Source organism: Hemitrygon akajei, chromosome 27 (assembly GCF_048418815.1).
Source record: "Hemitrygon akajei chromosome 27, sHemAka1.3, whole genome shotgun sequence".
In the NCBI taxonomy this organism is placed as follows: Eukaryota; Metazoa; Chordata; class Chondrichthyes; order Myliobatiformes; family Dasyatidae; genus Hemitrygon; species Hemitrygon akajei.
This window is the reverse complement of record NC_133150.1, coordinates 50,610,737-50,637,140: the sequence shown is the minus strand read 5'-3', so window position 1 is coordinate 50,637,140 and position 26,404 is coordinate 50,610,737. Positions and strand designations below refer to the sequence as shown.

Genomic DNA, 26,404 nt, shown 5'->3' with positions numbered 1-26,404 from the left:
CTTGATCTGCCGATCTCCAGACCCCTGAGATCCTTGGCTTCTGAATTCGAGTTGAACTCTTGGGCCGAGCCTTTGGCGTGCTGAACAATGGCCAGTTATGGAACCCCGAGAGCGGGTCCATTCCTGCAAAGAACCTTAGTCAGCATGTAACTCCAGGTCAGGGTCTTCAAAAGAACCCTGAAAGGGAAAAATGGAGATATTAAAGATGGAAATAGAGCTGTTTCCGAAGTTGCAAGCAAAGGAGTCGCTGTTAGGCACCATTAAGCCTCCTACACTCTGCCTTCTATCACGACGCTAACTGAATCATCATTATTGAGGTTTGGCTTGTCGATGTTACCACCAGAGTTAGAGCACAATCTAGCCACATGTTTGTGAGTGTACGGGGGGTAGAGTAGGGGCTGAGGACATGGCCTTGTGAGGCACCAGTTTCAAGGATAATTGTGGTGGAGATCTTTACTGTTGGTCGAGACATCAAGGTCCAGTTGGAGAGGGAGGTGTTGTGTCTCAGGAGACAAGTTTGCTTGGAAAATCCAGGATAAGTTATGGCTGAATATATTTAGACTTTCTCCAGTAATAATTGTTATAATAAAGCCCAGCAAACTTTACTTGCTTTGTACTTGATATTTTTTGTCTCCTAAATCGTGATGTACTGTGGAGAGCATTCTAACTGGCTGCATCACCGTCTGGTATGGCGGTGGGAGGGCACTGCACAGGACAGAAGTAAGCTCCAGAGGGTTGTAAACTTAGTCAGCTCTATCATCAGTACTAGCCTTCATAGTATCCAGGATATCTTCAAGGGGCGTTGCCTCAAAAAGGCAGCGTCCATCATTAAGGACTCCCATCACCCAGGCCACGTCTTGTTCTCATTGCTACCACCAGGAAGGAGGTACCAAAGCCTGAAGGTATATACTCAATGAGTCAGGAACAGCATGTTCCCCTCTGCCATCCAATTTCTGAATGAACAATAAACCCATGAACACAAACTCACTACTCTTTTTTTCTATTTTTGCACTACTTATTTAATTTAACTATTTAATATACATATAATTGTAATTCACAGGGTTTTTTTCTATTATTGTGCATTGAATTGTACTGCTGCCACAAAATTTACAAATTTCATGACATATGCCAGTGATATTAAATGTGATTCTGATTCTAATTCATCAGCGTGTTCCTGTTGGGGTGAAGGAAACCATGTTGACCAGGTTTCTAGCAGACTGCCTGTATTCCAACAGTTTGGTAAACGAGAAGTAAAGCAGTCAATATGATTCAATTGACTGCTTGGTGGGAAATATTGCTACGCCAGTTGCAATTTCTGTCAACTTCGAGGGTAAGACTGACAGCCCCACGAAAAATCATGGCCAGAAATTCACTGTGCTTGCAGCATAATATTTCACAGAAAACCCATTAGATTTATTTTTGATTTTATAAATTGATAGAATTTCCAACACAATCTCAATATATTGGGGAAGACTCAGTTGATTGTAACAATTAAGGTTGTTTTTGATGTGACAGTGGATCTTTGTGTTTGTGTATGCAGGAGAATGGCTGCTAATGCTGGGAGTATGGATTACTGTTGTACTTTTGTCAGCTGCTATCAGCGTCAGCCACATCCCTCAACATAGCATTGTAGAGCAAAGATCTCCTTTCTCTTTCTATTGACAACGTGGAGGAGCACATTTTCATGTAATCTTTTATATTGGGCTCAGCTCAATAACTTCCTATTGCAAGGTGGCTGGGATTGGTGTCTCCCCTTGCTGAAAAATAAATTGCTAATTTGAAATAACAGTGATTAGCGTAGAAAAAAGTTGACCTCAGCACAAACTCCCTTTCTCTCTCCACAGATTCTGCTTGGTCTTCAGTGGATCTCAGCTTCTTTCCCACTGCCACATTGGGGAAGAGATGCTCCAGAACTTTTCAGACTCTTTGACGAAATATTCCTTTAATTTTCAGTTTTGATCTGGCTGATTGGAATTGGGAATGCTTTTCATTGGGTACTTCTACAGAATATTATTTATTTATCGGCAGAATAGGCCCTTCCGGTCATTCGAGCCACACTACCCAGCAACCCTCTGATTTTAATCCTAGCCTAGTCACATGGACAATTAACAATGACAAATTAACCTACCAACTGGTATCTCTTTGGACTGTGGGAGGCAACCAGAGCACCCGGAGGAAACCCACGCAGTCACGGGGAGAACGTACAAACTCCTTACAGGCAGCGGTGGGAATTGAACCCAGGTCGCCTGTACTGTAAAGTGCCACGCTGACCACTCTGCTACCGTGCTGCCTCGGTAGGAATTTAAGTTCCTATCAGTTTCTTTGATCACTATCACAAGTCCCAGAGGTTAGTAAAGACCTCCTTTACCATCTTTACCGGGTGGTAAAAATCTCATTTTGCGGAGGTTGTTTTAACTGCGCGAGTTCCACCTGCACGTCGAGCTCTGCACATGGGAAGGTACTGGCCTGGGAGGCATAACTTCTGGAACTTGAATGTAAAAATTGAAACATCCTCTATGCATCACGAAGTTAAAAGTACAATCAAATCCCCAGGTGGAAAACAAAGTGATCTTCTGTCACGATCATTCAGCTTCACTGTTGTTCTTGTCAGTGTCATGGTCGCAGCAGAGACCAGGTCAATGGGCAATATCTCAGTGTCTGTAATGGTGACGTTTAATCAGTCAATTACCATCAAAACCACAGAATGAGAAGGCAGTCTTAAAAAATAAAAATTAAATTAAATTAAATGTAATGTTTGTATAAAATTCCTGAAAATTACAAAAGTGGTAATTTTCCTAATCAAGTCAAACCAAGTTTATTGTCATTTGACTACATACATGTATGTAACATATACTGTATAACATAATGTATATTTCTCCAAACCAGGGTGTAAAGCACAGTAGTACAAATAAAGCACAATAACTTAAGAAGGTAGAAATAAAATCTACAGATGAATCATGCATATGCATAAATAACAAAATAAAGTTCATAAATTAAATATTGTAAGGTACGGAACACATTAACCAGTGACACTTCGATACGATATGGCAGGGAGTTCAGAAACCTAATGGCCTGAAGGAAGAAAATGTTTCCCATCCTGACCATTCTTGTTTTTTTGCATTGGAGTCTCCTGCCTGATGGTAGATCTGCTAACGTCAGGAGATGAGGTAGCTTGAACTGTCCACAGGATTGCCCACTCACGTTTGATCATGTTGATTTATTTGTTAAAGGCCTGCACCCATTAATTCAACTAAAAAACTAATGGAGCAGAAAGCGAGTAAAATCCTGCAGTGAAAACAGATGAGGGTCAGCATGGCAGGGTGGGCCGAAGGAGTTGTTTTGGTGTGTGTATACCACACTGTAATCCTACTTCATAACCTAATAACCTATCCTCTATTCCTTCCTCCCAGCACAAGCCCGCCATTCCAAACTCTACCAGGACAGCCGCAGAAAACACAGGAAAAAAATAAATGTCAGTCTTTAACAAAATACCACACAGTGCGAATGAAGGCCAGTGATGACTTCAGTTGTCACACTTTAAGGAAACTACACATAGGAAGGAGAAAGCCAGCCTGGTCGCTGGATGACCTATTTCTCTGCGGGGGGCTCCCCATCATCTCACACTCTACATGAAGGGTGGACGATTACATGTTTTGACTTTTCTTGAAACATTAATTACACACTGGCGCAGTCTGGCAGCAGAATATTACATTCTCCAGTGTACAGTGCAATGTTGCATCCTGAATCTGGCTCCCTTGGTGCTCTGTTAATACAACTTTGTAAAACACTAGTTCAGCCACAGCTGGAGTACTGTTTGCAGGTCTGGTCACCGGCACTGCAGGATGAATGTGATTTCACTGGAGAGTGAGAGGTGGAGATTGACCAGATGTTGCTTACAATGGTTAGCTTCATTTATGAGAGACTGGATATGCTGGGTCTGTCTTCTTTGGTTGTAGGGCATCCTGATCAAAATATACAGAATTATGAAGAGCTTACTGTAGTTTAAGTGGGAAAACTTATCCCTTTGTAGAGGTCCTTTGTAGAGGTTAGAATGAGCCAAGAAACGTCTTAGGCAGTAGTCAACAGTCTGGGCTTAACATAGTGGATGGTCAGTACTCAAAACAGTAGATACACTGTTCAAGGATCATGTGTTAGGAACTTGCTGTGGTGTTGGTCAGGGTGCAACATGGACCAAAAACAACAACATTGAACAATTATAAAAAATAAAGACCTATATAAAAATAAAGTTAGTGGCTAACATACGGATACAGAACAGAATGTGCATAAATACATAAATACCAGCATTATTTACAATGTAAACAGCATTAAAGTGTTTACAGTACAATGTTATGTTGAAGGTAATAGGTAGAGGGGGTTGGGGAGGCGCTAACGCGAATGGTTGATCACATTAACTACCTGGAGGAAGAAACTTTTAAGATGGTGTGAAGTTTTTGTTTTAATAGTTCTTTAGCACTAGTTACAAAACTGAAGAGTTGGAGCAAGTTCTCTCCAGACCCTAGAAATATCATACTTGTCTCGCTCAAGGAATTGGTCCACACCTGACCCTTCTTTCCAGCACTGGGTCTGCAGCCTGGCAGACCACAGCTTTTTAGTACTCACACTGCTCCTAAATTGTGAGGAGGGTCTCTGCCTTCTGACAGTGAGTTCCAGTTCCCTACAACCCTCTGGGTGAAAAGTGTATTCCTCCTCTCTCCTTTCACCCTTCCACAAATCTCTCTCCCCTGGCTTTTGTTTGCCCCCCCCCCCCCAACTAAAGGGAATAAGCCCGGTTCAGTCTACCTAGACCATTCATCCTCCTTTCTTCAAAATAAATCTACCTCTGCAAACTTTCCACATAATTTCCCTGTCCTGTCACACATCTCTTTGCGCCCTCTCCAGTGAAACCACATCTTTCCTGTAATGTGGTGACCAGATGTGTACAGTGTTCAACCTGTGGTCTCACCAGTGATATGTGGTCCCAGCTGATCCTCCCAGCTTTTATAGTCTATGCTTTGGCTCATACATGATCTAATTGGCTAATATGCCTGGATTCTTTTGATTTTGTTTTTTTATGTTCTGTGTTTCTTGCTCTCTTTTTTTGTTGCTGTTTGTGTGATGTGTGTTTCTTGAATGTGGGAGGTGGGGGGGGGGGTGTTGATGTTTTTCTCTGAACAGGTTCCATAGCTGTCTGTGGGAAGACGAATCTCAGGGCTGTACACTGCATATATACTTTGATAATAAATGTGCTTTTGAGTTTTTAAATCTACAAAGAAACCTCCTGTCTACCTAGTTAACCATCTTATTGTTCTGCCCTGTTACCTTTGTGAACATACATTCCCTTTATTTCTCTATACCACCCTTTGCTATTGATCCTGATATGTTCCTTCTCTGGATTAATTTCTATTTTCCACTCTTTGGCACAACCACTGTCCAATTACACTGCTATCTTTTCTAGCACTGATAACTTTGTTCATTAGGCCACCTACATTTTGGTCTAAGTAACCTCTCTACTTTACGAAAAGCTTTTAACAGCCTTACAATAGTGGGAGAGTCAAGGGCCAGAAGACAAGGCCTGAGAATAGGGCACCCCTTTCAAACAAAGATGAAGTTGAAGTTCTTTAGCCAGAAGGTGGTGAACCTGTGGGATTCATTGCTACATTTGTCTGTGGAGACCAAGTTATTGGATATATTTAATATGGAAGCTGATAGGGTCTTGATTAGTCAAGGTGTTTAAGGTTACAGGGAGAAAGCAGGAGAATTGGTTGCAGGGGATAATAAATCAGTCATGATGGAATGGCGGAGCAGATTTGATGGGCCAATTGGCAAAATTCTACTTCTATGTCTTATGGTCTTCAAGCATTATCCTTCACTTCCTGCTACTGAGCCAAAATTTGACCTATCATACACTCTCTTGGATAGCACCTAATTTCACTTAACTAACCAGCCTGCCATGCAGGACCTTGTCAAAATCTTTGTTAAAATCCATATAGACTACATTAAATACACTGTCCTCATCAATTCTCTTTGCTGCCTTCTCAGTAAATATCACCAAACAGATCCTTGCTGACTGTCTGTCGTGAGTGTGTGCCTTTCCAAATGTTTATATTGTCCCTTCTGATGGAGGTCATCTGTCCACTGGTTAAACTAACCAGCCTCAAATTTTTGGATTATCCCTTTCTAAACATGGGACAATGTAATGTCCAATTCTTTGGCATCACCCATGTATCTGGGATGGGAAAGATAAATTATTGTCTCCCCAGTTTCCTCAATTATTTTGTTTAAATTTTGAGGATATATTTCACCTGGGCTGGTGATTTATCTATTCCCAAAGGTGGCAAACCCTTCAATCTTCCCTCCGTGTTTATCCTGTCCAATATTTCACGTATACCACCCTTAACACATGGCCTCACCCTCACCCTCTCTTCCATGAAGATGATCACAAATCATTTGTTAATAATTGTACAGATAAGAGATTTGATCGATTGAAGATCTGAGTAAAATTGGAAAGTTCAGGTTCTGACTGTATCGAGGCAATGGAGCCCAAGCCTGTGGGCAAGGAACCACCTGAGGCTTGGGCAATTTAAGCACTGGGCCAAGTTGAAATGGTCGTGGTGTCAGGGTCAGAGGTGTGAGACTGGCTGGTCTGGCTCACTGATCCGTGGCGTTTACTCGACTCTGTGCTAGACTGAGGCAGTGCCTTGCAACTAGTGGACTTCCAAATTGGCTGCGGAGATGCCTGGCATTGTGAACTTCAGGTCTGAATGCTGTTTGCTTGCTTTATTGTTTCCACAAAAAACATTTTTTTTGTTTTTTTCCTCTTTGCAAATTGGGTGTTTGGCAATCTTCTGTTGTTTTTAATGGTTTCTATTGGGTTCTTTGTTTCATGGCTGCCTGTGAGGAGACAAATCTCAAGGTTGTATAAATTATACATACTTTGATAATAAATGTACTTTGATCAAGCATCCTCTACCTTCATACATCATTTACTTTTCTGATGTATGTTACCCTTCCACTTAATTTTAACTCTTGTAAAACAAATGCATTTATTGAACTTAAATATATTTGTCTTATCTCTTATCTACCTATCTTATTTCCCTTTAAAGTCACTCTTCAATTGTCTTTACTCCTTCTGTGCCTTGAGCTCTTGATATATGAATGGAAATCTACTTCTGTCTTTCTCTGCTCTTGTCATCAGGGAGCTTCTGGCAATCTTTTTGTTTACCCGAAACCCTGAGTTTCCTGCCCATTGCTCTGAGATACATTTATGTACAAGTAGTTATTTCCAGTGAGTCCACTTCTGTTAAATCAATTTGCAGCATTGTAACAATAACCTTACCCCAATCTTGAAACTTTGCTCCCATTTTTTCTTTGACTTATTCCTCATCTATGCTAAATCTAACCGAATTACGATCACGGTCACAGAAGTACTCTCCTCCTCTACACCTTCATTCCTTAACACAAAATCCAAAGTTCCTTACCTCTTATTCAAGTAACTATATTCTGGCTAAAAATGTTCTGAATGCAGGGTAGGAATAATTATGCATTATTAATCTGTAACATTACATCTCCACAGAGAGATTCTCTCTCCACAGCTGCACTCAAGGTCATAAGCAAATAGGAACAGGAGCTGGTCACCAGGCTGCTCAAGACTCCCCACCATTCAGTATGAGCGTCACTGACGTAAGCTGATAACCTCTCTTCTGTGCAGTTCCCCACAACCCTTTACCCCTCAATCTATCAAATCTTTATCTGCCTTCAAATTAAATATATTTAATGTCCTAGCCTCCAGCACCCTTAGGAGCAGAGAATTTTCGAGATTCACCTCAATGTTCAAAGTCAAAATTAAAAGTAAATTTTATTATCAGGGTATACAAATGTCACCATATCCCACCCTGAGATTCATTTTCCTGTGGGCATACTCAGCAAATCTATAGAATAGTAACTATAACAGGATCAGTGAAAGATCAACCGGAGTGCAGAAGACAACAAACTGTGCAAACACAAATATAAATAAATAACGAGAACATGAGATAATGAGATAAAGAGACCTTAAAAGTGCGATCATTGGCTGTGGGAATATTTCAATGATGGGGCAAGTGAGTGCAGTTATCCCCTTTTAACCAAGAGCCTTTTGGTTGAGGGGTAGTAACTGCTTTTGATCCTGGTGGTGTGAGTCCTCCCTCTGAAAGAAGAAACTTTTACACACCTCAGTTTTAAATGACCGGTCCCTTTTCTTGTACTCTCGGCCCCTTGTTTGGGACACTAGATCTACTGAAAGTGTGCCAACATCTACCCTGTCAAGCCCACTTAGGACCATAAGACCATACATATTTGAATAAAGTCACCCCTCATTCTTCTAAACTCCAAGGAATAAAGACCCAAACTGTGAAGCCTCACTTGACAGGACATTCCAGCTATCCCAGGGATTACCCTGGTGAAACCCTTTTGAATGAACTCCAATGTTACTACAGTAGATCATTTACTATGTGGGGGGACCAGAACTGTGCACAGTATTCAGGTGTGGTCTCACCAGTTTCCTGTACCATGTAACTAAACTTCACTGTTCAAAACTCCAACCCCTTCATAATAAAGGCCAACACACTGTTTCCCTTCTGACCTACTTATTGGACCCGCTTTGCTAACTTAGAACTCTAAATTCTTCTGAATTTCACTCAGTTTCAGTCTTTCCCGGTTTAAATAATGATGCACCTTTTGACTCCTCTTACTGAAGTTCATGACCTCACGCTTCCACATATTAAACTGCATTTGCCTTGTTTACACCCAAACTCTCAGTTTAGAGGGATCCACCATTGCAGGGCCCTTAGCATTGTCAGTGATCCCTCCCATCCATTCCATAATCTTGTTGACTCCTACCAGCAGGCAGGAGGTACCATAGCATTAGGGCAAGGACTGTTAGGATGGGAAACAGATTGCCCTCCAGCCTGTGAAACTTCAGCATTCTTACCACAACCTAGCTCTCATCACTGATGAAGCGCATTAACATTATACTGTTCACCTTTTAGCTTGTGTTGTAAATGCACTTTATGCTATTTTATTATTTGTTAACTCTATGTGTTATGTGTGAATTGTACGGACTGTGTAGTGCACCTTGCCCTGGAAGAACGTGCTTTTGTTTGGTGATGTACATCTATACAGCTGATTGACAATAAACTTGAATTTGAACTTCAGAACCACAATGCCCTCATCACTCATGCCCTTCCACCTATTTTTGTATCATCAGCAAACCTGGAAACTTAACATTTCATTCATTTTTCAGGTTATTAATGTAAATAGTGTACAGTAATCCCTGGGGCACTTCACTGATTATATCCCCCCAGCCTGAAAAGTACCCATTTCTTCCACGGTCCATTCTCCATGTAATAGACAGTTTCCAATCTAAGCTAACGCGCCTCCACCAATTCCTGATGCTCTCAATTTATGTAACAGCATCTTCTGTGGCAGCTTTCCAAAAGCCTTTTGGAAATCTAAATGGAGTGAAGAAGGTTATCTAAGATTACAAGAAATCTAAATCAATTGGGAAAGTGGGCCAAAGGTTGGCAGATGGAATTTAACTCAGACTAGTTGATGTGTTACATTTTGGGAAGTTAAACCAGGACAGGACATAAATGACAGAGCACTGGAGCCCTAGACAGTGTTGTAGAACAGAAAAACCTAAAAGAACAAGTACCTGGTTCCTGAAAGTGGTGACAGAGGGTGACAGGGTGCTGGAAGCATTTGGAACGCTAGCTTTCATCACTCAGGGCATTGAACATAAGCGTTGGCATTTCATGTTATAACCTTTCAGGATTCTCAATGGTTGAAAGGTTGAAAGGTTCAAAAGTTCGTTTTAATATCAGAGAATGAATACAGCGTACAACCTGAAATTCTTACTCTTCACAGACATCCACGAAATAAGAACCCCATAAAATGAATGATAGAAACATTGAAGCCCCTGAAACGCCCCACGGGCACTAGCAGTAATACCACGCAGAATATTGTGTGCAGATTCTGGTCGCCCAGCTATAAGGAGGTTGTTGTTAAGCTGGAACGGGTGCAGAAAAGATTCACAATGATGTTACCAGACTAGGAGAGCTTAAGTCGTAAGAAGAGGCTGGATAAGCCTCTGGAGCACAGGAGACTGGGGGGGTGATGCTATACAAGTTGATAAAATTGTGAGAGGCATGGATAAGGTGAATGGTCACAGTCTCATTCACAGGGTAGGGGAGTTCAAAACTAAAGGGCACTGATTGAAGGTGAGAGGGGTAAGATTTAATTGGGACTTGAGGAGAAGGGTAGTGGGAGCGTTGAACTAGCTGCCTGAGGAAGTGGTCGAAGTAGGTTCAATCACAATGTTTGAATGATATTTAGAAAGTTGTGTTGATTGGCAGGGTTTAGAGGGATCTGGGCCAAACACAGGCATATTGCACTAGCTATGATAGGCACCTTGATGTGAGCGGATGAGTTGAGCCAAAGGGATTGCTTCTCTGCTGTACAACTCGATGAATCTATAACTATATTTCCAATAATTATATCTATCAACACTCCCAGTCACATAGAACATACAACAGTACAGCACAGCACAGTGGAAAATCCTACAGAAGGTAATGGATATGGCCCAGTCCATCAAAGGTAAAGCCCTCCCCACCACTGGACTGCTGGCACAGGAAGTCGGCATCCACCTTCTGGATATCCCCACCATTCGGGACATGCTCTTTTCTTGCTGCTGCCATCAGGAAGAAGGTACAGGAGGCTCAGGATGGAAATCCAGAGTGACACAGACAAAATGCTGGACGAACTCAGTGGGCCAGGCAGTTGCTGCTTGTTACACTGCTGGCATTTAGGGCAGCAAATGTCCTCCTTCTCTGTCTGTCCTTGGGCACCTTCTCTACTGTGCCCCAGATGTGGTTCAGAGTCCTCATTTCTGCCTCTATGGTATGGTGCCAAGTTAGACCATAAGATATAGGAGCAGAATTAGGCCATTCAGCCCATCGAATCTGCTCCGCCATTCCATCATGACTGATCCTGGATCCCACTCAACCCCATACACCTGCCTTCTCGCCATATCCTGACTGGTCAGGAAATGATCAACATCCGCCTTAAATATACTCACGGACTTGGCCTCCACCACAGTCTGTGGCAGAGCATTCCACAGATTCACTACTCTCTGGCTAATAAAATTCCTCCTTACCTCTGTCCTAAGGGGTCACTGCTCAGTTTTGAGGCTGTACCCTCCAGGTCTGGATATCCCCACCACAGGAAACATCCTCTGCACATCCACCTTATCTAGTCCTTTCTCTCAGGACAGACACAGAAGGAGGCAGCTGTCTGTCCTTTTTAATGTTCTGTGATTATAACTTGGGGCCACGTCCAGTGACCAGTGGTCTCTCCAGGCCCTGGGTGGACTACTTTATTGCCAGCAGCACTGAGTTGCACACATTAGTGGGATAAGTTGGCCTGGTGGCATGGAGTTGTCCAGCACTGAAACATACCCTTTGGCCCAACTGGTCCCTGCCACCCACGATGCCCCATCTAAGCAAGTTCCAATTTGCCTATGTTTGGACCATATCCTTCTAAACCAGAAGATCCCAACCTTTTTTATGCCAAGGACCCCTACCAAAGACCCCTGCTCTAAACCTTTCCTGTCCATGGGTTGTTCTAGTACCTGTCTCAGCAAAGGAAAGGAGCTATCTCTGTTGTCTTGCAGTCTGGGATGAGAGGGTGCGGGTCCTGGTTACAAGCAGAGATTTTGGGGTGCTTCAGTAGAGTAGCAGTTAGCACAATGCTATTACAGCTCAGGGCATTGAAGTACAAGAGCTCAATTCCAGTATCATTTGTCAGGGTTCTGTCCATCCTCCCCATACTCCTCAGCATCGGACTTTGGTTGCAGGTTCGAATCCTGCTGGCTCCTTGCACACTTTTCATCTGTGCTGGGTTGAGCTTTGAGGTAGCAACTCGGACTGGTAAGAACAGACAAATGCTAAAGAAATGGCAAATTTGCTGCCAATGTGCCACAAGGCGCAGACAAGAAGATCAACGTCCCGTCCCCCCCCCCCCCCCACCTCATGGAATGCTTGGATATCCTCCAAGTGCTCCAGTTTCCTCCCACAGTCCAAACACAGTCGATTAATTGCTCATTGTAAATTGTCCAGTGATTAGGCATGGGTTAAATTGGGGCTGTTGGACTGGAAGGGCCTATTTTGCGGAATAAATTACATTTAAAAAAATTGTCGTTGGGGTGACAGTTATTGAGGTATAGGGAAATGAGTGGGTGCAAAACGATCCCTCCCAGCAGGTTCCTCTTACGTGCACCGTGTACGGGGCAGGCTTGGTGGCCGTGTGGTGACCTTGGGCTACAGCAGTCACAGCGTTAATAGGCACCCATGGGTGCCAGGAACTGACCGCCCGCCCCCAACTCGTCACCAGGCGCGCTCATCGGCGCGCGATATGTTAAGACGGCGCGGTAGGGTAATGTACGTGATATGCTAATATGCGTGACATGCTAATGAGCCAGTGCCGACTGCGAGCGCTGAGCCTGGCGGAGAGAAGGAGTGAGGCAGAAGCAGAGGAGAGAGAGAGAGAGAGAGAGAGAAGAGCACGGAGGAGAGAGCAACATCGCGAACAAGTTAGTGACAGCGCGGAACGGAGCGAGGAAGGTAGAGGGAGGGAGCGACAGGGAGGGAAGCGGAGGGAGGGAGCGAGGGAAGGGGAGGGACGGAGGGGGAATGAGAGGGAGGGAAAGGGGAGTGAGAGAGAAGGAAGGTAGAGAGAGAGAGAGGCAGAGAAGATGGGAGACAGACTGACACAGAGAGGTGAGAAATATCGGGAAGAAGTTGGTGACAACCGGGAGCATGGGGAGGGAGGGAGGCTTGAGGGAGACAGACAGAGAGAGGGGCGGAAAAGAGGACAACATCGGGACCAGGTTAATGACAACCCGGAGCTGAGAGAGAGAAGAGAGAAATATCGGGAACAAGTTAGTGCCAACCCAGAACAGAAGGGGAGAGGGGGAACGTTGAGTGAGTGGGAGGGATGGAGGGAAACGGGGAGGGAGTGTGGTGATAGGAGAGAAGCAGGAAGGGAATGAGGAGATGTGTGTGAGAGGGCGGAGAGAAGAGGATACACTGAGTGAAAAATCCCGGGACCAAGTTAGTGGCAACTGGAGGAGGGAGGGAGAGGTGGGTATGAGGGAGTGAGACGGACAGAGGGGGAGATAATGAAGGAAGGAATGAGGGAGAGTGTGCAGGGAGGTGGGAGGGTAAGGAGGCTGGGGAGATTGTCACTGAAACCGGGACCGACTGCCCCGTTTTCTGACATTTCACCGGGACCCCAGTTGTCCACACCGGGACCCCAACCCGCCCGCTCGCTGGTGCACCCCGGGACCCATGAGGGGAGGCGGATATTGCTGGGGACGTGCGTGTGGTGAAGCCCCGTGTTGGGCATGGGGAGTTGGTGATGCCCCGAGAGGGGGCGGTGGGGGAGCGGACGGAACTTCTCCTCACCGAGTGTGACACCAGCTCTGCCGTCTCAAGTAGTTTTCAGGCGGGCGGTGTTCCGCTGAGATTCGGGGGCACCGAAGTTAAAACACGGCGGCGGGAGCAGTCCCGTCACCGGCCAGGTCTAGCTGACGATAAAACTCGTGAACGAGAATGAGGACATTCTAATTGAAAAAAAACCTAATGCACGTATCGAAGTTCCCGAGCAATACCTTCCCTGTCCCCTGACAGCACGTAACAGATAGAGTACAGTACAGTTGTCTGCACATCGGTGGGGCTGTTGGATCAATGCATAGCAGTAACAGATGTCTGAGTCTGTTACTTAGCTGTACTGATGGATTTAGCCGAGAGGGATCTGTTTAATTAGATTGTATATGAGTGAATTCAGAGGAAGGCACAGTATGTTGGGACGGAGAATGGCCCAAAGCAGAATTTCTTCCCGCAAATGACATGAATTATTATCTACCCAAAAGCAGTTTGACAATCTATTCGAGTCAATATCGTTTTGTTTTGGCTTGTGATATATTTGAAAACTAATATTTGTCCACGGCCATGTCTTTGGGGGGTAAGAAGAGAGATTGTCAGGAAGTGGGGAGGTGCGGGACACCAGTGCCCATGCAGATGTCTCTGAACCTCCTCCAGTATGTGGGAGTTGGACAGAGAGGGTCTAGTGGGAAGTGGAAAGGCAGAATAGGAAATGTACTTTTAAAAACTGAAACCTAATATTTCAGAGGCCTTCTGCGAAGAAAACGCGATGTGTTGACAAGGGGGCTGAGGTGTTTGACATCACTTCGGCAGGCAGCCTGTGATGTCTTCCCGAGGCCATTGAACTTCTAATTCTGTGCCTGCCGCAGACACAGTTGAAGAAAGCCAAAAGTACGACCATTTGTTAAGAGACTAGTTTTGGGCTCTAGGAGGCTCAGCTTACAAACCAGGCAGCGTGAAACCGTTTGAAAGGCAAGACCAGGGCACGGAGTGTAAAAGAGTGAGCGGAGAGATGAAGTCGTATCACCGCTCAAGTATTACCCTGAAGCAGGACCCCCCGGGTCACTGGTATATAACTAACTTTGGGAACCCCCTGCCCCGAAGGATGACTGCCACGGATCCTTATTCCCAGCATCGGAGGTGAAGGAGGAACTGTTTTAGTTGTCCCTGACTGTATTTGTGAGGAGGCTGTGCACAGCTGGAGTTACATTTAATAAGGATGGAAGAGCGATGTCTATTCTGAGCGTGTTTGTGTCTCTCCTGTTCGAGGAGATCTGCTGCTGTACGTGGAGTTGATGTTCAGTTCTTCCTCCTTCCCCTCCCCAAACTATTAACAGTGATCGGTGTGGCAGCACTGTGCATCGGTGGGTAACATTCGATGGGAGAAAAGGCGAATTATAATGTTCACAGAGCTGAGAAATCACCTCCCAGCCATTGATGTATATTTCAGAGTCAGGTTTAACAGTGAAATTTGTTGTCTTTGTGGTATCAGTACAATGCAACACATATTAATTAAAGCATGAATTACTGTAAATATATATTGAACAGTTTACATAAGTGGTGCAGAAAATACATTTTAAAAAGTAGCGAGTAAGTGTTCATGGGTTCAATATCCATTCAGAAATGGGGTGCCACAGGGGAAGAAGCTGTTCATGTGTGTGCCTTCGGGCTCCTGATGGTAGCAATGAGAAGAAGGTATGGCCTGGGTGATGGGGATCCTTAATGATGGACGTTGCCTTTCTGAGGTATCCCTCCTTGAAGATGTCCTGGGCACTGCCGAGGCCAGTGCCCATGATGGAGCTGACTAAGTTTACAACTCTTTGTAGTTTATTGCGATCCTGTGCAGTCGCTGTGTCCCCTCATGCTGTAGCAGACGGTGATGCAGCCAGTTAGAATGCTCTCCATGGTACATCTGTGGATATTTGCTAATGTCCTTGGTGACAAACCTGAAACTCCCGATGAAATACAGCCGCTGTAACCATCTTCTTTGTAACTGCATCGATATGTTGGGACCAGGTTAGATCCTCGGAGATATTGACACCCAGGAACATGAAACTGCTCACTCTCTCCACTTCTGATCCCTCTATGAGGGTAGGTTTGTGTTCCCTCGTCTTATCCTTCCTGAAGTCCCCAATCAGTTCATTGTAGCTAAATGTAGGAATATAACTTATTTTTTACATTTTGCTCTGAATTTGATTACCGATTCACCGGAAAGAAGATATTGAATTGGCTTATTTTTAAATTCTATATGTAGCGATTACTTAAAAACAAATTAAAAGTCACTGAGGCTAAGAGAGTATTGCACTGTATGATGTGCTTCCAATTAACTGAATTTCATCGGGAAAAAAGTATCTTTTAATACTTTATTACAAACCAACAATAAAATCATTCGACTCTTCCATAATTCATGTAAAAGCAATTGGATCAAATTCAAACAAGGACGATCGACCAAAGACGAAGTCAACAAAAAAACTGCGATGCCTACTCGTCTTCTCTGTAGCCAAAGAGCCAAACGGGTGACTTTTTCTCACCTGCCTATTACTTTCCCCGGGTTCCCCTCTCCTACTGACAACTCTCCTCTCCTATCAGATTCCTTCTTCTCCAGCCCTTGACCTTTCCCACCCACCTGGCTTCACCTATCACCTCCCAGCTTGTCTCCTTCACCTCCCCACACCAATTTATTCAGGCATCTTCCCGCTTTCTTTGGAGTCCTGCAGAAGGGTCTGCGACGGAAATCTCAACTGTTTATTCATGTCCCGAAGATGCCTGGCCTGTTGAGTTCCGCCAGCATTTTGTGTGTGATTTCCTTTGGACTTCCAGCATCTGCAGACTTTCTGGTGTTTGTGACTATTCGTTTATTAATTTAACCCAGTGAGGATGCAGAACGCAAATACATTACAGACAGACGATAAATAGATACCTAGCTCCTACCCTGTATGTTATTGACGAGTTGAATATTTACAATAATGGTCCCATTATTGCAAAACAACATGCAAAACTGAGTGAGAGCAGACCTCCAGCTCTCCCCGACAGCAACAGCAGGTGCAGACGGCATCTCCTCCCAGCTATCCAATTATCACCCCTTCTTCTTGGAGAGAGCTCTGTGCAGCAGGCACCCCCCCCCCCACCTCCGTGCTCTGTGCAGGTGGACATTTTTCACTTGTCGACACATGGTGATTACCAACAATTTGTTTGACTCCGGGCCAATAGCAGCCAAGCATGATGCGTCTTCTCGCGAGTTGAGATGTAGGAAGATCGTGGACAAAAGCTACAGCAAAGGAGATCCCGAGGAATTTAGCTCCTTCCACTCTCGGAGGCCACTGGCGCTAATTATAAAGGCCAATCTGACTACTTTGTGAGAGAACGCTATGGAAGAGACAGACAAACCTGTGATTGTCATCTATATTTTGAGAAGTCATTACTGTACAATCAAACCTCTGGGGGAGCTGTTGGACAGAACCTTTTTCACTGCAGCAGGCTCCGGACTAGATCCAAAAGCTCCAAATAACATTTATTGTTTAATCAATACTGTGAACGAGGAGACTTCCTCTGATTCTGTTCAAATTCCATTGCTAACGTTGAATGAATATTTTATTAGCTAAAAGTAAGTTCAGTTTCTGACCTTGTAATTCATACCACACAAGTACGTTGAGGAAGAATGCTATTTGTTGGCAGTGCTCTGAGTTTACAACCAGCCTTGTTTGAGAACTGATCCTGTGATGATGTCTGTGGCTCATCTCCACGATGGGGGCTTTGTGACTGCAAGCAGCTCACTGGGTAATCGCCGCAAGGTAGAAGGGGGAAGGTGGGAGAAGATCGGACCTTCTTCTGACTTCACGGAGCTTTAATTACCAGTGAGCTGCTCGAATGAGTGCCGAGTCCGAAGCCAAAGCGTGCACGTCAGAAAGATGACGGTCAGAAAAATAAGCTCAGCGGTGGTTTTTGGAAAAAAAAATTAAAAGTCTCAAGTACACATCTGAACTGATAATGTCACATGAAAGATAATCTGAATGAGAATGTTGGAGGTGCTAAAGGCAATGCGTGGGAAATCCTGTGAGAATTGGAGGTGGTGATCACATCTCTTCGACCCAGCTGCCCAGACCCGGGCTGTTCAGGAGTGGCAGCCTTACCAGGGTGAGCTCTGCTAATTTCCTGGAGACTTGTGATAGTAAAAGCAATGTTCCAGCTCGATGCATTTACAGGTACCAGGAAAACGGATTTGACTTGGAATTCACCAATAGCAATACATTGGATTCTGGTTAATTGGGATACATTGGGACTAATGCATTTTGGTCCAATTAAGCAATTTCCTGAATAAGCTGGTTTCAGGGAAATAGCTAAAAAAGTATAAAACAACAAACTTTTTAACTGAGTGCCAGTTATGTATTTAAATTAAATACAGAGCAAATTAGAACACTACCAATACAACTACAGTACTATAAAAGTGTGTATTAGTTCTTTATGGTTATTGACAGAGGTATTTATCCAGTGTGTGCTGCCTCCTTCTTTGATTGACCGTAAATGAACAAAATCAATGCAGATAATGGACTGCCTTCACACAATGCTTTCAGCGATTTACATCATTCATTGCAATATTTAAGATGATTGTCAATTCCTTCAAATTCTTCATAGTTCCTAACTTGTTAAGGTAGTGAAATCATTTGATTTTTATTCCCTGCCATTTCTGGCATCTGCAGCCTGAATGCTTGAAACGGCAAAGAGCAAAAAGGAGTTCTGAATTGTCTTACTGCTTATTTCTTACCAACTATCAGTGGCATAAGGTACTGCTTTCTGAACACAAAAACACACAGCTGATGCTTGACTGATGTTAGTTAGAAACTGTTTGGCAATAGTCTCCTGTCCCAATTAAGTGACACAGTGTCCCAAATGTAGGGAATTCTGGCTATTTTCTCAATTAGTTTTTGTTCTTTAAGACTTATCCCAAATCAGCAGCCGCCTAATTAATCAGAATCTGCTGTACTTAGGAAAGTTCCTGGAGCTTTGGAATTCCTCGTAAAATGTCTGTATTCAACCTTTAGCCAAGGGTGGATCAGTACTGGTTTGACGTTGCTGGCATGCTGTTTCACGTCACAGATGTGGACATCTGCAACAAGGTTGGCATTTAGTGCCCATCCACACTTGGCATTGAAAAGGTGGTGGTGAGTTATCACCTCGAACTGAGATGGTCCCCCTCATGCAGCTGCTCCCACACGGCCAGACAGAATGGGCACAGCCCACCCAGCATTGAACTCCCACTGTGTGCAGGGGTGCCCAGACCGGAGTCCTCGGTTACCGGTAGGAGTCCGTGGCATAAAAGGTGTTCAGAACTCCTGACTTAGAGCCAATAGAAATGAAATATTGATGACTTGCTTCCGTTCTGGAAGGTGTCTGTCTCAGAGAGAAAACTACAGGTGATGGTGTTACCACAGACCAGCTGCGCTTGTCCTAGTTAGCAGTGACCCAAAAGACTGTAAGATATGGGAGCATAACTAGTCCATTCGGCCCATTGAGTCTGCTCCACTATTCAGTCCTGCTGTTGTTTTTTTCTCAACCCCGTTTAAAAACTTAGTTGCAGGAGTAGTCCAGCAGGCTTTCCGCCATTCAATGTGATCATGGCTGCTCTGTGCTGCTTTAGCTCCTCTTCTAAGTGCCATTTTCCCTGAGTTGTCAGATATCTCTGAATACTTCTACTGATCTAGCTTCCACTACCCACTGGGGCAGAGAGTTCCAGAGACTCACCACCCTCTGGCAGAGGAAATTACTACATTTTTAATTACCAGTCCTCCTAGAAAAAACATCTCAACATTTGCCCTGTCAAGGGATCCTTAAGATATAACAACTTTGAATAAAGTCGCCCAACATTTTTCTAAGGAATACAGTCCCAAACTATTTAATCTCCTATGATAGGACACCAAAAGATGCATATTTTAAAACTCTGATCTCTTAACAATGAATGCCAACATGCTATTTACCTTCCTAACCTCTTGTTCGACCTTCCTGCTAATGTAGAACCATAGAAAACTACAGCACAGAAACAGGCCCATCTAGTTCATGCCTGCACTCAGGCCATAGCCCTCCATACCCCTCCCATCCATGTCCTATCAAAGCTTCTCTTAAGCATTGAAATTGAAATTGTATCCTACCTGCACTGGCACTTCATTCCACAGTCTCACCACCCTCTGAGTGAAGAAGTTTCCCCTCATGTTCTGCTTAAACATTTCACCTTTCACCCTTCACCCATGACCTCTAATTGTAGTCCCACCCAGCCTCAGTGGGAAAAGCTAGCTTGCTTGCAACAACTTGTGATTCATGCACGAGAACACTTAGATCACCCTGAAGCTCTCTCAATTTCGGTCTCCCTCTAATCAGAGATTAATCTGCCTTTAGTTTCTCCTTACTGAAATACATGACCTCACACTTCCCCACGTTAATCTCCATTTGGCATTCTTTTGCCCACTCAATCTATCTATATCCCACTGCAAATTCACCATATCCTTATCACAACATGCCCTTCCACTTATTGTACCATTGTCAAGTTTGGAAACTTTAGACACTGTTCCTTCCTCCGGATCATTAAGTCAACAGTTGTGGGTGTGTGATACTCCTTTGGTGGTAGTGGGTTTGGAGAGTGCTGAGAAGGTAACAGAAGCACTGTATGTAACTTTATGATGTTCCTGAGTGACAAACTGTGCAGCAATAGTTGAGAAAAACGTTTAGGGTGAGAATAGGATGCTATCTGCTATCCCCCCCCCCCAACCCCCATCTACCCTTTCAAAATCATCGCAGTTCTCCAAAAAAGGTAAACAGGTTTATTTTAAGTTGATTTGAACGTTACTGCAGAGTTTGAGACCTGGGTTCCAGCTCTTACAGGTTTTCCAATGTAACAGACAGCAGCTGGGTACTTCCTTCCAGATGTTGTCCAGCTTTGCATCCTTACCCTCATCCAGGGGAGTGGAGAGAATTCTCACCTTTTGTAGCCTGATCAAGATGGATTTCAGGTCGGCGATGATCGGGGAGTTGTTGATGACATTATTGAATGTCAAGGCCATTGCTGTGGACTTGCTTGATGCAAACGTTGCTTGCTGTTATCAGCCTTTGTTGGAAACCTCAAGAAAGAAGCAGGTGCTGGAAGTCTGAAATAAAAACTTAACTATCTTTCTGTTTCCTCACATTCATGTGCCTATGTAAATGTCTCTTAACAATCTTCGATATATTTGCCTCTGCCACCACCCCAGGCAGCACATTCTAGGCACCCACCACTCTCTGTGTAATAAAACTTGCTTCTTATACCTCATAGAGTTACAGAAAAGTACAGCACAGGAACTGACCTTTCAGCCCATCTAATCCATGCTGAAATCATTTACACCGCCTATTCCCATCGACCTGCGCTGAGACCATAGCCCTGCATCCTCCCACCATCCATGTTCGCTTAAACGTTGGAATTGATCTTGCATTGTCCTGGCAGCTCTTTCCACATTCTTATGACCCTCTTGAGTGAAGATGTTTCCTCTCATGTTCCCCTTAAACTTTGAAATCTCCTTTGAAATTTCCCCCTTTATACCTTAAACACTTGCCCTCTGGGCAAGCTTGGGAAAAAGATACTGTCTGTCTACTCTGTCTGTGACTTTCCTAATCTTATAAATGTCTATCAGATCTGCCTTCAGTCTCCACCTCTTCCGAGAAACCAACCCAAGTTTGTCCAACCTCTTGTTATAGCACATTCCCTTTAATCCAGACAATATCCTGGTAAACCGCTTCTGCACCCTCTCCAAAACCTCACCATTCTTCCTATGATGAGCAACACTGTGGAAATGTACAAATGTAAAAGATGTTGGAAATACTTGGCAGGTCAGACCGCTTCTGTGGTGGGAGAAATTTTTAAAGTTTCTTGTTTCTTTGATGACAATCCAGCCTGACTTGCTAAAAGTTTCTAACACATTCTGCTGTTACATGCAGTACTTTGCAAAAGTCTTAGGCACATACTGTATATATAGCAAGGGTGCCTAAGGCTTTGCACAGTTCTGTATTTATCAACGTGGAGCGGAGAGCAAGTTTGTAAACCTAGCAGGAGCAAAAGATGTGAATGGTGAAGGTGAAGCACCGTGGGAGGGGTGTGGGACAGGTGGCAGAGAAGGAGAGCTGGGGGCAGGTGGGTAGTCACTGACATAGGTCATGAAATTTGTTTTTTTTTTGCAGTAGCGGTACAGTGCAATACAGAAAATTACTACAGTACTGTCCAAAGTCTTAGGCACCTTGGCTATATACAGTCCTGCAACTGAAACCTGCTGCATTGTATTGCACAGGTACATGGATCAGAAAGATTTGGAAGGTTATGGGCCAAACACTTCTAAAAAGGATGAGCTCAGATGAGGCATCTTGGTTGACAAGGATCATATGGGCTGAAGATCCTGTTTCCATGTTGTACGACGCTTTAAGCTCTAAACTTTGCTGATGTGTATTTAATATTTGAGTGATTTTGTATATACATTGACTAAGCTTTCTTGTTCATTTAAATAATTAATTATGGGTTATATGTAAAAATGTTAATTGCATACATTATCATGCTACCACATAATACGTGTGAACCTCGCTTAAAGTAAATGCAAAGTTAGACCCACATTTTGGACTTTAGTGTCTTCTTTTGAATTAGTTTAATGTTTTGAAGTGACAAAACATAACATTTCCAGATATACAATGACCTTGGAGTAAAGAATGTATTGAATGTTGAGCAATTGCTGTATTATTTTTGACAAATGCACAAAATCAAGTTGTATTGTTAGCAGATTTGGCTTTGCTTCATGTCTGGCACTCTCGCCTTTAGTTGGTTATGGGTTCTAGTCTCACACCTCAGGACCAGTGCATCATCTTGGCTGACACATCTGTGCTGTGCTGAGGGAGTATTTCACTGGCAGAAGTGCCAACCTGTAGGTGAGATGTTAAATCGAGGTCTGCATGCAGATTCCCATAGCACTGCATGAGGAGCAACCAGGCTCTCCTTTACCTTCACCAATATCTGTCCTTTCAACTGAAGCCAAAAATAGCTTAACTACTTATGAATTCATTTCTGCTTAGAGGACTTCCGTGTGTAATCTAGCTGTTGTGTTCGCCTGTAAATCACTGTTCAAAAGGAGTGAGTTGGTCCTGAAAGCTCTGGGATTTATTGAAATGTGGGGAGCTATGTAAATGAAAATGTGTGCTTGTGGATAAGAATGCATAGGTTTATGAATATGTTCGATTTTCTGATGCTCTTACTGCTTTTAAAGACTTCTTCAAGGTGGCTGTGTTTCCTGCGCTTTTCTCTGGAGAGAATTTACTTACTTCTGGTTGAGTGAACATTTTATTATGGATTTGATGCTCAAACTTACAAAGTCATTGATGCAAGAACGTTTCAATGAGAAATGTCCTGAATGTGGCTTCCAAGGACAGTGTGCAGATGAAAACCAGATTGATCTGTAGTCCACAATGCTAATCTCGGATGGCTGTTCGGACCACTCTGAAATTGATGGGAGGGTGGATTGAGTTAATGTAGATACTGCCTTTGTGGTCCAGAGTGCTAATCTAGGTTGATTGTCAGTCCACTCAAAGGTCAAAGGTAAAAGTAAGTTTTATTATCAGCATACACATACATCATCATTTACAACCCTGAGTTACATTTTCCTGCGGGCATACTCAGCAAATCTATAGAATAGTAACTAAAGATCAACCAGAGTACAAAAGATAATAAACTCTGCAAATGCAAATATAAATAAATAGCAATAAATAACAAGAACATGAAAAAACAAGATAAGTGTCCTTAAAGTAAGATCTTTGGTTGTGGGAGCATCTCAATGGATGGGCAAGTGAGTGTAGTTATCCCCTTTTGTTCAAAAGCCTGGTGGTTGAGGGGTAGTAACTGTTCTTCAACCTGGTGGTGACACACCTGAGGCTCTTGTCCCTTCTACCACCCTGAAATTGATACAAAGGTGCATTCTGTTGACGTAGATTCTGCCATATGGGACTTGTGCATTATGTAGTTTTAGAGTCTTTAAGTTAAATAAAATAATTTTTAATACACAGCTAGAACTTGAACTGAAATTCTCCCACCTAATTCTCCAAACAGTGCTTCTCTGTCAGAGGGATTTTTTTTTATCAATATTTTGTGCTCTAAAACTCCAAAATAATTTAAATTGACATTCAGCAACACGATTATGCTAATCCGATTGACCGGTTAGAAAGCAGCTGATAAGATGCCCCGTCACGAGCAGTTACACTGCTTTCTTCCTTTCTTTACGGCCAGGTGACATGCCAGTGACAGTCGGGATTTGCAGTTGGGGTTTAGTGAAAAATCAACATAATCTTGTCACAACTTGACCTTCTGGTAGGTTAAGTTAAACTCGAAGCTGTACTGAGAGACATTTCTAAACTGTGAGCTTAAGAAGGAAGCTAAGTCTAAAGTAGCGTTAGAGCTGCAGTGGAAGAAGCAACCAGGTTAATGAGCCATCTAGGTGTTCCACAGCTTGGTAAGCGCAGTTGAAATCTCCTTCAGTTGGGGATTGATGTGCATCCCGACGGATTTGCGTTTTATAGCCTACTCAGAGAGTGGTGCCAATCCTAGAATGGAACGTTGGAAGTCTCTCCCATTGTAGGTTAACTAAAATGAACAAAATCAGAACCAGAACCAGGTTTACTGTCACTGGCACATGCCGTAAAATTTGTTAACTTTACGACAGCAGTGCAGTGCTATAATAATAGAGAACAATTCTGAATGACAGTATGAGACTGTATATTAAATAGGTAAATTAAATAAGTAGTACAAAAAAATGGAAATAAGAAAGTTGTGAGATAGGGTTCATGGGTTCAATGTCCATTCAGACCTCAGACGACAGAGGCGAAGAAGCTGCTCCTGAATCATTGAGTGTGTGCTTTCAACTTCTATACCTCCTCCATGATGGTAGCAATGAGAAGAGAGAATGTCCTGGGTGATAGGGATCCTTACTGATGGATGCCGCATTTTTGAGGTATCACTCTTTGAAGAAGTCCTGATTCCGGGGTGAATACCAGTGCCCATGATGGAGCTGACTGAGTTTAGAGCATTCTGCAGCTTATTTCGATCCTGTGCTGTGGCTCCCCCAGTACCAGAACTGATGCAATAGCAACAAATCCAGTGGAGGGGTTTGTTGGTGTAACTGTCCAGAGCTCTGAAGAAAGGTGAGCTGGTGTTTATCGACCTCCATTCATGGTATGATTCAATAAGCAGAGTTACAGTTGTTTGTTCTGGCACTCTGCACACCCTGACAGCAGACTCCAGTCTCTCGCTTCCTTTCTGCAGGAATTGTTTCTGTTTCCCAGCAGCTGATTTAACTCTGCTTTTAATTAACAAAACTCCTTGTATCTATGCCCAGGAGGGATAGAGCCCTTGCGGAACTTAACCATCTGGGCACTGAGTCCCATTTTTCAGCTTTCTGCATGAAAAGATGCCGTGAATTACTGCCGGTCCTGAAAGGACCTGCTGCAGGCTGCAGAGCGCCAGCGTGCCTCTGGGCACCGACAGCTGGGAGATCTCACACACAGACAGAACCAGGTGAAGTGTTAAACTCTGTCTCTGCCTCCCTGCTCCAGGGAACGGCTGATGAGAAACAATAAAATCATACACTTGAGAAAATCTGCCGATGATGGAAATCCAGAGCAACACACACAAAATGCTGGGGGGAGCTCAGGTCAGGCAGCTTCCTTGGAAATGAATAAACAGTCGACATCTTGGGCCGAGTCCCTTCTTTAGGACTGGAAAGGAGGGGGGATGATGCCAGAATAAAAAGGTGGGGGGAGAGGAAGGAGGACAAGCTAGATGATAGGTGAAGCCAGGTGGGTGAGAAAGATCAAGGGTTGGTGAGGAAGGGATCGAATAGGACAGAAAAGCCGACAGTCAGAGAAAGGGAAGGAGGAGGGGCATCAGGGGGAGGTGTTAGCAGTTCAGAAGAGATAAGAGGCCAAAGTGGGGAATAGAAGAAGAGGGGAGGGAGTTTTTTTTACCAAAAGGAATAATCGATATTCATGCCATCAGATTGGAGGCTACCCAGACGGAATATTTTGGGCCGATACCTTTCTTCAGGAGTGGAAAGGTAGAGGAAAGATGCCACAATAAAAAAGGTGGAGGGAGAGGAATGAGGATAGCTGGCGGTGATAGGTGAAGCCAGGTGAAGGCTGAGAGGAAGAATCTGATGTGGAGGAGAAAGGGAAAGAGAAGAGCCACAGGGGGAGGTGATAGGCATGTGAGGGGAAGAGGTAAGAGGCCAGAATGGGGAATAGAAGAAGAGGGGAGGAGGAGGGAAATATTTTTTTACCAGAAGGAGAAATTAATTTTCATGCCATCAAGTTGGAGGCTAACCAGGCGGAATATAAGGTGTTGCTCCTCCACCCAGAGGGTGGCCTCATCGTGGAATAAGAGCTGGCCATGGACGTAAACTCATACTTTTGGAGATTGCACATACAATAGCTGTCAACAGTGCAACCTAACAATGAGTGGAACAAGTTAGAGATAATGCGGTAAAAATCTATTTATTACAGCATGATATACGTACATCCATTGCTGCACATTGCAGTGTGATATACGTCCATTGCTGTACATTGCAGCGTGATATATGTACATTGCTGTACACAAAAGGCGTTGGTATGGAAACCTTGTAAATCTGCTTTTCAGCCAAATTTGTTCTCTATGGATACTTGGAGTCGTTATTGTAAGAGTGTTCCATCTTTACTTTGTTTTGGACTTCATTCTATTTTGGATGATTGTATTGCTCATCCTAACTACAAACTGGGTGGACTAGTGTGAGTCTGATTTCACTGAACATTTAGGAGAAATTCGGATAGGTACAACAGATGTGAGGGGTTATAGATGGTTATGGTCAGGCCAATGGGACTAGGCAAAGTAATAGTTTGGTATGGACTAGATG

The 26,404-nt window shown here is 43.7% G+C and overlaps 1 protein-coding gene across 4 annotated transcripts in view; it reads left to right on the top strand.

Moving 5' to 3' along the window:
- Nucleotides 1-12,509: 12,509 nt before the first annotated feature.
- Nucleotides 12,510-26,404, top strand: part of plxna2 (plexin A2) — a 574,692-nt gene continuing 560,797 nt past the window's right edge. The window contains exon 1 of one of the 4 annotated variants that reach the window (XM_073030937.1): nucleotides 12,510-12,622. The gene's annotated coding sequence lies outside the window, so the exon portion shown is untranslated. Of the gene's footprint in view, nucleotides 12,654-26,404 lie in introns of all 4 variants that reach the window. The other 3 variants (XM_073030940.1, XM_073030939.1, XM_073030941.1) reach the window with 3 other exon arrangements.